We start from the raw sequence: 10,085 nt of genomic DNA, 5'->3' as shown, positions 1-10,085 counted from the left end.
AATAGTTCTAGAAGTAGGAAAACTGAAGTATAAATGGCACTTATTTTAGCTTTAATTTGTCTCAAGTGAGCAAAGGAAGCTTGAAATGTATTAAGCACTTCATTATGTGGGTGACTTCAGTTATGTTCTTATAAAATTGAAACAAAATACCTTTAGATTTTAGTAAATCAAAAATCACATTACAAGTCTGCTTCTTATTCAAATACACAATTATTATTTTGAACCACTGATGGATATCTGTTTAAGTACTTGTTGAGCATAACTGTGGCAAACTGTCAGTATTTCAATCTGCATCTAATTCAATGTATACCTTTATTTCTGTCACAATGGGAAATATGTTTTCCAGTCATAACAGTGTTTGTTGTCTAGGGTTTTACATCTGTTGTTTTTTATTTTTCTTCAATTTAGCCCACTATTTCAATAAGAGCAGTACTTATAAATGACCTCCAGAACTTGTTAGGAAACAAGAAAGCAACAAGAGAAACAAGCATGTAATCAAGGTCTATCTTGTACACGTCATAATACCAACTATATGAGACAATAGATAGAGTTTGTTCCTTCAGTGTGACCACAGTCAGAGGAATGGCATTAATGACATGATCTTTCTCACTTTGCTGTTTGTATTCACAGAATCACAGAATCAGAGAATGGGTAAGGTTGGAAGGGACCACAGTGGGTCATCTGGTCCAACCTCCTTGTTCCTGAACTGCAACCCAAGGTAAACTGAGCCCAGAAACTGCCCTGGTTAGGGAGGAGTGTTGGTGCAGGATTGAGATAGTGAGGATGGCTTTATGGAAGGATATGGCTTGCCTCAGTTTCTGCTATATAGATTCCATTGGTGCTTCATCACTTTCTAGACATGTTTTGACAAATTAACTTCTAAGTGTAGTTTCAGTCTGGAAAAGCAGTTTTGTAGAAATAGCATCATAAAATTCTGCATTTATTGTCTTTGAATTGGTTCCAAATTGAAAGTGCTAGTTTTAACTGGGAGAAAAACAAGAATATTTTCGGCTTTTAGTCCTTCAAACTCAATGTGATCTCATAAGTCAAGGTAGATAACATTACCTTTTTTCCATTACGAACCACATAAAAGGATTATATCTTTAGTTGCAACTATTCCTTCATCTTAATAAAATTGTATTTGCATGACCCCTTGGTCTCTCAGTGAGAAATATGCAAATAATTTGTGATTGCCCAGGTCATAACAAGTCACATCAGCTGTTTCGGAGTGGTTAGTTTTTCAGGGCCAGTAGGAATAAAAGGTGTTATTATTTTCTTGACTGAAGGGAGCAGAAGTGACATTGTAAGCACATGGGAGAAGACGTTGTTTTCTACTGTTCAGAATAGAACTGCTCTTTAAAATATACACAGGATAAAAACAGCTTTTTGAGAAGTCCTGTGGTTATTTTGCACGTGGAATAGGATTTTTTAATGGGAGTTTTGAGTCCTGAGCGGTTGGAATCAGAGTTAATCAGGGGTGATAATGTTTATAATTTGATTTTAAGTTGAAGTTTCTTAGAAATCTAGCTGCTGAAATGAAAAAAAAAAAAGCCAGAAAGTTATGACTGTTTAAAAAAAAAGGGTATGGAACTCACCAACTAACACGGAAAAACCTGAAGATGTACAAGTACACCCCATGGGACTACTGACTACTGAGAGAGAGAAGGAGATGTATTTTTCCACTTCAGACCCATCTCATGACTTTTAATGTTTAGGACAGACACTATTCCTTCTGAGCACAGGAGAGGGCATCAGGTTTTTCTGAGGCAAGTTGGGGCCCCAGAAAAACCAAGCTGCAACCGAAACAGCTGTTGACACAGAGCCCTGGGCTGGAACCATGCCTATTTTGTTGATGTGACTTGCCAAAAGCCACCAAAATGGTGATAGCACTCTGTTTTGCTAGAATACAATTAATAATGCAGAAAAAATAATGCTGTGAACAGAGAAAAATGAGATCTGTTAGGTGCTACACTAAACAAGAAAAGTCTCCTCTCCTCTCCTTTGCCATGGTTGGTGTTTGCTCCTGATGCCAGAAGGCTCCACAGATACTACCCACACTTGCTGGGGCAGCTTTTCTGTGCTCAAGCTCAAGCTCCTTGCTTCTGTCTTTTGCAGTACAAGAACAGTGTAAACAATAGTTCTACTTCCCAGCTGCTGGCCAGACTCTGTTTAATAGTATTTTTATTGCACTGTAGTCCATTAACAGCCTAAATATATTATAAGATAAAAAGAAGCAATGGGCACAGTTGAGACATTTTTTACCACGATAAAAAGTTAAAATATCTCCTGAAGGAATGTTCTCTTCCAGGATTAATATTTTGAATACAAACATTGGAAGCAGTCCCAAGTTAACACTGGCTACATTTGAATATCTCTACCACTGTCCTTTCCTTTGTAGACCTCTTACCTTAGTATGTCCAATCAAGTAGTAAGTAAAAATGGATATGTATCAATGCCTAATGCTTCAAGGTATCTATCATTGCTAAAACAAAGAAGTATACGTATTTATGCTTTTTGACATTATTCTAATGTGCATTATTATACAATAATTATGCAAATTATATGCAATTCACTATAATTGCTATGAAAATGAAAGGTTGTCATCCTATTAATAATGTGTTCAATGACAATGAGTTTTAAACTTGAGATCTGTGGAATTCTTTGCATTAAAAAGTATAAAGAAAAAAATTCCACACTAAAACCTTTAAAAATATCTGATATAATATTTTTTTTCACTATTGTTGCATATGTGACTTACTTTCAAATAAGTTCCATAGTATATGGTCAATGGGAATATATTCTATCTACTGCATAATAACGTATACCTTTTATGCACTGGCTGTCAATATTTGACAAGTCTCAGCTGTGAAGTTCAAATCTTTAGCTGCTTCCAAACTTTTTCAAACTTTAAATTCATGTTTTTGTTGAGGGAACTGACAATGGTGTTTCAAACTGAGAGACTGTTCTTTCCCTTAATGCTCAAAGACTTCAAATCTAGTGTTTCAAACTCCACTTTGCAAGCTAAAATTAAATGTAGTAAGTGGCTTGTGACATTTTACATTTGTGACAGATGTATTTGCAAGAGCTATATAAAATATCTGGCATTTTGTAATAAAGCATTTGTGCCACAGCTAAGAATGCAAACTATCTCCCAACTTGCAAACCATCATATTCATTAGTAATACTTATCTTCATATATTTGTTATTATAATTAGATAATTTTAGTTTGCATCCAAAAATAGGCTTTAAAGATGAAAGGAGTTCCCTTTCAAGGTTCTGTTTAAAAAGCAGGTAAATGAGTAAGTTTTCTAGATTTTTTTTTTTTATGTGATGTAAAGATGACATTGTCTCCCCATTTCTTGTTTAAAACAATTTTGTTTGCCAAGAGAGAATGGTATTGTAAATGTGGTTTAGAATGAAATACTTTGTAAGTAATTACATTTTGGATATCTTACTGTAGACATAACACATCCTAATTACTGTTGCACTGCACCTTCCCACACTAAACCCTATTATTGACTCTGTCTCTTTTTTTCACTAATAATTTATTCAAGGATAGTAATAGGGACATAATTGAGTCAATATGCATCTGACTCAAACAGAATTGATGCTCATCTTTATTTTCCAATCTGTCAGCTGTACTGTTGTCACTACTTGATTTTGATTTGCCTTAAGTTTTCTCAAACTTAGGTCTGGTTAGCACCTGAGCATTTTGCTTCACGAAGTACAAATACTAAAAATCTGTTTTGTGTCAGCATGTGTCTTTTTCATTAGCAATATGCATTCAAGGTTTACAGAATTGCAATAAAATACAAAGAAAAAGGTGAAACAAGTTAATGCTTAGAATGGAACATGAGAGGTTTTTCCAAGTTACCTGTACTTGTTGTGTCATGCTGGACAGATATCTAATATGAGCATTCAAAAACTGTCAGCAATGGAAAGTTCAAAGAATTGGTTCCTTGGTGAATCAATCTTCTGAGCAGGACATAATTCTAAAAAGTAATCTAAATCTCTCTTGTTGCCAATTACTTCTTCTCCTTTTCTCACTGATATGGTGACCAGATTACTCCTTAGTGTCCAAAGCTTCTCACAAATTTGTTGAATGTCATTCTACAGCCCCTCACTTTTCTCTTGAAGAATAAATAAAAAAATTTTTTCAGAATTTCCTTAGAATTTGGATTTTTAAACCACCACTCATTCTCCTTGATCTGCCCTGACATCCTCTAAAATTTATGCATATCTATCCAGAAGAGTGGTTCCCAAAACTGGACATAAGATTTCAGCTGCAGTCCTACTAATGATTATTGAAGTATAAGTCTATATTCTGCATCGTCTGTATAAAATATACTCTGGTTTGTATGACCCAGATTGATGCAGTGTTGTTGACACTTATTTTCATGGGGTAACCAGATATCTTTCTGCAGAAGATAAACATTTATTCTGCAAAATCTTGCATTCAGAGGGTTGATTGTTCCTTCTAAGCATGGAAGTCGGCACCTGTCCGGACACTGGGCTTCAATATCCTTTCTTTAGACCATTTGCACACCTAATCCTGTTGTCCATCAGCTGTCTGATGAGTTAATAGAAAATGTATGGTAGGCTAGCAAACTGTTGCCCCAAAAGCAGGCAGATCCCCTCATTCCTTCAGTGGACTGTGCATTCCTCTTCCAAGAGACAGACATGCAGAGAAGCTTAATCAAAACTAATGCTGGTAGAAGGTGAGGGGGGGGGTTTCTTTTCCTTTAGATACTGTATATCCATTGGCATAGCAATAAAAATTGTCTTGCCTAAGCAGGACCTCATTATTCCAAAAGACTACTCCCTTGTAGAGGAGGAAAAGGAGAAAATAATAAATATAGGAAGACTTCAGGAGTCTGTTATCCTTCAAATGACACCAAAAGAGAAATTAGAAATCATGTGCAAACAATTTCACCTCAACTCTCAAAGACTCTATCTGAAAAAATTGTCTCCTTTAATTCATTTCCAGACTACAGCGAGTCAGATGTGCAGATAGGAGTAGGGTGATTCTGGCAGGGCACTTAGTTTTCATGCTATTCCCATTAATTCAGGAGATGAAATCTCAGACTGCTGGAAGCCAAGGGAGATCTTCAGTAGATTTCAAGAGAACCAAACAGACTGAGACCTTGTGGCAGGCAGGCCTGTGCCATGATGATCCCCCAAATGGCCCCTTCCCTACTCCTTCTATACATTACAAAGGACACAATCAGTCCCATGACTTAAGCTCAACAGGAAGGACTATTCTGAGGATTTTTGATCTTCAGCATCTGAAATTCAGGACTCTTAACACTTAATATGACCAATTAAATTTTTAATGATGTCCTACTCTATTAATGTGTTACTTATTTTGGTCAGTTACAACAATGCTCAGATTGAAGCATAAATGGAGCTGCTGCCTCAGACTGTGCAAGCTTAATGCCTCTGGCCCTTGAAGATCAAAAATGTCTTTCCCTTCTTGGGTCAGAGAGCCACTGAGGTGACTGAGGCTACTGACAAAATTTAACATTCAGAACAGTTTTATGAAGTTTTGCAGAAAGAGGGCATGAAACAAAAGAGAAGGAGTTATAATCGCCAGGAATAAACACTGTGTGATTAAAGACTTTATAAGAATTTATGGGTATGTTACGTACATGTCCTAAACTATAATGATCTGTTTTCAGCTCTTAAGAACAGTGGATTGCATTGGGTCCCTTCCTCTCAAGATCAGCAGTACCATTTACTCACCTGAATACACAGAGACGATATCTGTGTCCAGCCAGCAGAGTTACGGAAGGCTCAGTCTTCATTTGTTCTCCTTCGTACATCTCCTCAGAGATGACAAAGAGTTGTCTCACAGTGTATTTTTGGCATGACTGTGTCTCTATGTCCTATGTGTATCTTTTGGTCTTTCAGTGAGTACTGAAGATAACAGCCATGATGGTCCTTTTTTGAAACTGAGGGGAAAAAAAGTGAGACATTTTGAGCTGAAAAACTTCCTCTAATGTGGTTTTGAACATACTCAGAAGATAGTACTTCAAAAGTTTATAGAAAAAAAACATTGAATGTAGGCTTCAGTGAGCAAAATGCTTCAAATACAAACACAGCTTGCAAGTAATTCAAAGGCTAAAATACATTTATAGAAAGACTGAAATATTCTAAATTCTTATCAGTAATATACGGACAACAGAAAAGACAAAATTCTTCAATTTGAGCTTATTAGTATAAGCTCAGCATAGAAAAAAATACTGAAGAGTGCTGGCATTTTTCGGTAACTATAACTGCTATACAAAAATGTTTCTTTTCCTCACACTAAGAAAAAATAGGGTTTAATGATGATTTAAAAAAATATATTAAAACATACATTTGTCATCATATTCTACCTTTACAGTCTCAGGAAGAAAATATGTGTGCAAAATTCAGATCTGTTTGTAAGGTAAATGTATTTGAAGTTACTTTTCTTATAATTTATTTTACACAGTTTGATGGCTTAATGTCAAATTAAGCCTATGGAAGTCTCTAATGCTGTGTAACATCTCATGAGTAATGAACTGTATCACAATTCCTAATGTGGCCCTGACTGATTAAGAATGTTGACTCCTTTTTGGCAATTTTGAAATGTCTGTTTAGTAAAAGATTCATGGTGTGGTAATATTTATTCTCAGAGAAACATGATAGAGCTTAATAGAATTTATTGCATATAGCTGTTCTGGGTTAGATTTCAGGGTATTTGCTTCAGCTTATGTGTAATTTAAGATCTAGCATTAGTGGACTTGCTAGTCAGAGGGATAGGGTGATGGTATTAAAAGAATAATGGATGACATTTTCACACATTTTAATTTTGTTAGTCCTATGTTATGTCGCAGCAAGAGTAGAAAACTGTCTTTATGCTGATGTTGCCCTGTATGAACTACACTTTAATTGCTGCATTATTAAAAACAGAATTGTCAATTTATTTGTCGAAGTAAAGAAAATGAATTGGCTTATTAATGTTTTTCAACACAGACTTCTTGTTACTGATGATATAGTAAAATAACACTTAAGTTACTATTAACATAGTAACATGGATGAGGATTTGTCAAATACCAACATGAAAATAAGCAACCTACACTTACTTTTCCAGCAGGAATAATTTTGCTTAAAGGCCATGTACTGAATAAAATTGCATATACAGTTAAACTGTGTGTGTGTGCTAAGAAATTACATTTGCAATCTGAACATTTCTATCCAAAATTTAATCGCTTCCAAGCCCCCCAAATTTGGGAGTTCATCTATAGTGTGTTGTAAGAGAGACTTTACTGTGATTTCTCTCTATTTCTCACCAGATTTTTCTTCTTTTCAGTTCACAACTCTCCCACCACATCACCAGATTCCTGTGAGATTCTTACACGGTTTCAGTGCAGAACAGTGCCATTTACACTGCTCTGGGACTGTAATGTGTGCTTCCTAGAGCATGGACAAATTGTGCACTTTCCAGAAGTACTTTGCTTCAGATTTTATTGTGTTTACAAGCCCATTCAGCAAAGTGCTGGACTTTATCATCATGCAGGGTGTTTGGTTTTTTCCTCCTGTCTGTGTTTAGAGTCTTGCAAGCTCTTAGTGAGACATTGTGGAACAAAATGATAAATTAAGCTGTAAGTTCCCAAGACTGAGTGCTTTGCAGAGTTCTGGAAAAAAACCCAAACCAGATTAAATACACATCTAATAAGGAAAATGTTTAAAAATCATTAAAATCATTAGCTCATTAAAATCAGCTACCATCTTCTGAGACTGGAAAGTGGCAAATGTGTCTCTGTTTTGAAACCATGTAGATCCCATCCAAAAGAGAACAGATCACTAAACCATATCTTGGAATCAGTTAAAATGGCTGAAATAAATAAAAAAGCTAATGATTACGTACCTGCTGGAAAAAAAACATGGTAGAGGTGGAGCAAATAGGAGTCAGTGCCTTTGTCTGAATACTAGAATTAGAGCATTTCCATACATTAACTGATTGATGTGAGGGTCTCTGAGATTATCAGTGTAGTTACTGAAAATTAACTGTATGTTTAAAGTCTATCAACACATTAAGTATATTAAAAAAAGCTTAAGTAATCTAACCTGTAGCTGGGAAGTGTCAGACTGCTGTACACTGCCATAAAGCGGTTTCCAGCATCTTGTGCCTTACCATCAGTTGTTTTAGTCCAAATTAATAATAATAAATTTAAAAAATTAAAACAATAATCATTATTATAATAATAATATCATAATATAGCAGAGCTTGGCAGCAGAAATCAAATCTGGATCTTACTCACACCTAAAGAGAAGCCAAGTTGTTGGGATCTCTACCCTCTATGAATGTCAAATAATTCTCCATGTTGTGGCAGATATAGTATGATAGAAAAGAGATATAAACATTCATACTTCAGCATATAATCAAACCTCTTAACTGAAAAAACTTATGGAAAAATAGGTGGCTAGAGAGCAGTTCACGGGATAATAGAGTCCTTATACTTCCTCTGGAAACATCTGTCATTAACTGCTAATAAAGACAGGATACTGAGCTGAACGGCCCACTGAGCTGATCAAGCATGAACATTTATATATTACTATATTCCACTGTATTTTGTGATAATTGCAATATGCTTGTGCTCAAGAAAAAATATAACAGAGTGACAGTGATAATAAGAGGTTTCAGTTGTGCTTCTAGTGTTTTATGCATGTGCTTAAGCCTAGAAGTAGTATAAGTCTGATTTTAAAATTTAAGTTAACTTAAGGCTCTCATTTCCTCATTTGGATGCTCATAGCAAGAGAAAACAGCAACTGGGAAAGAGCAATATCTCACATAATGTAATAGAAAGAATAAATTATTTTAATGCTTCTATTTGCTGGACAATCCAAGCAATGTAGGACATTCTCCTGATACTTGTGCAATTTTTTCCTGTTTATGGTAGGCAGCCTCAGAGAGTGAAGTGTACCTGTGCATCATCTTCATAAGACATAATTTTGTGATATTGTAATGAGTACTGCTGGAACAGAGAATAAAAAACTGATTTCAGAAGACCCTTGTCATTATTTTTCATTAACTGCATTTCTACACAAAATCATTAAAATGGTTCATCACTGGGAAACGGGCTCTGTTTTTCTGAAACAGAATATTGTAATAAAAAAAGGCATATCAATTGTGTTAGAAGTTAACAACCAATTTGCCAGATGTCTGCAATGATAACTCTTTATGAACAGGGAGTTCATCTTAGTGGTGTGATACCAATATTAGTATTAATATCATCTTTAGAATGATGGGTAATTTGTATCTATTAGTCAAAAAGAAGATATGTATTTTCTGAATTATTATTATCAGGCACAACTTCTAAATTATATTGTTTGATTTAAAACTGTAGAGAGCTTTCGAGGAACATAATTGAGTAGATATTTATTCTAATATAGAGGAAGCTTCTATACTGTTAAAACTTACAGGTTTCACTCAGATATTATTAGTATTTTCACACAAGGCTACAGAATGACAAAGAGATATTACGGAGACAGGTAGCCACAGAAGTATATCAGCAGCATATCCAGTGAGAGCTCTGGATATGATATGAAAAACACACAACTGATTCTAAAAATGGTAAATTAAATGTTTCCCATAACAATCCCCAAACAGCCTGCATGTAACAAGTGTATTATAAGGGAGAAAAAAGCAAGATCGGACAAGGGGGAATGGTTTTAAAATAAGAGAGATTTAGATTAGATGTTTGGTAGAAGTTCTTTATTCAGAGGGTGATGAGGCACTGGAGCAGACTACCCAGAGAATTTGTGGATGCCCTGTCCCTGGAAGCATTCAAGATTGACTTGGATGGGGCCCTGAGCAACAAGCTGTAGTGGGTGTCATCCTTGCCCATGGCAAGGGAAGGTGTTGGAAGTAGATGATTTTTAAGGTCCCTTCCAACCATTTCCAACCATTCTATGATTCTATGATATGCATAATGGCTGTAATAAAGAGAGTGCTTATTCAATGTAACAAATACTGGATATGTTTTAGAAATAGTGCAAGCTATCAGGCAAAGCCAGTGAGGAAACAAGCAAACTCAGTGAGATGGCAGAAGTGCAAG

At 35.4% G+C, this 10,085-nt stretch overlaps 1 long non-coding RNA gene across 1 annotated transcript; it reads left to right on the top strand.

Annotated features, from left to right (window-relative positions):
• The first annotated feature begins 629 nt into the window (after nt 1-629).
• Nucleotides 630-9,006, top strand: LOC108506136. Its single transcript, XR_001877694.1, has 3 exons — nt 630-718; nt 6,386-6,430; nt 8,928-9,006. It is a non-coding gene; the product is annotated as an uncharacterized LOC108506136 (long non-coding RNA).
• Nucleotides 9,007-10,085: the final 1,079 nt, after the last annotated feature.

This window comes from Lepidothrix coronata, unplaced genomic scaffold (genome assembly GCF_001604755.1).
Source record: "Lepidothrix coronata isolate B3197 unplaced genomic scaffold, Lepidothrix_coronata-1.0 Scaffold206, whole genome shotgun sequence".
In the NCBI taxonomy this organism is placed as follows: Eukaryota; Metazoa; Chordata; class Aves; order Passeriformes; family Pipridae; genus Lepidothrix; species Lepidothrix coronata.
The sequence above is the reverse complement of the archived record's forward strand: the minus strand, read 5'-3'. Positions and strand labels throughout refer to the sequence as shown.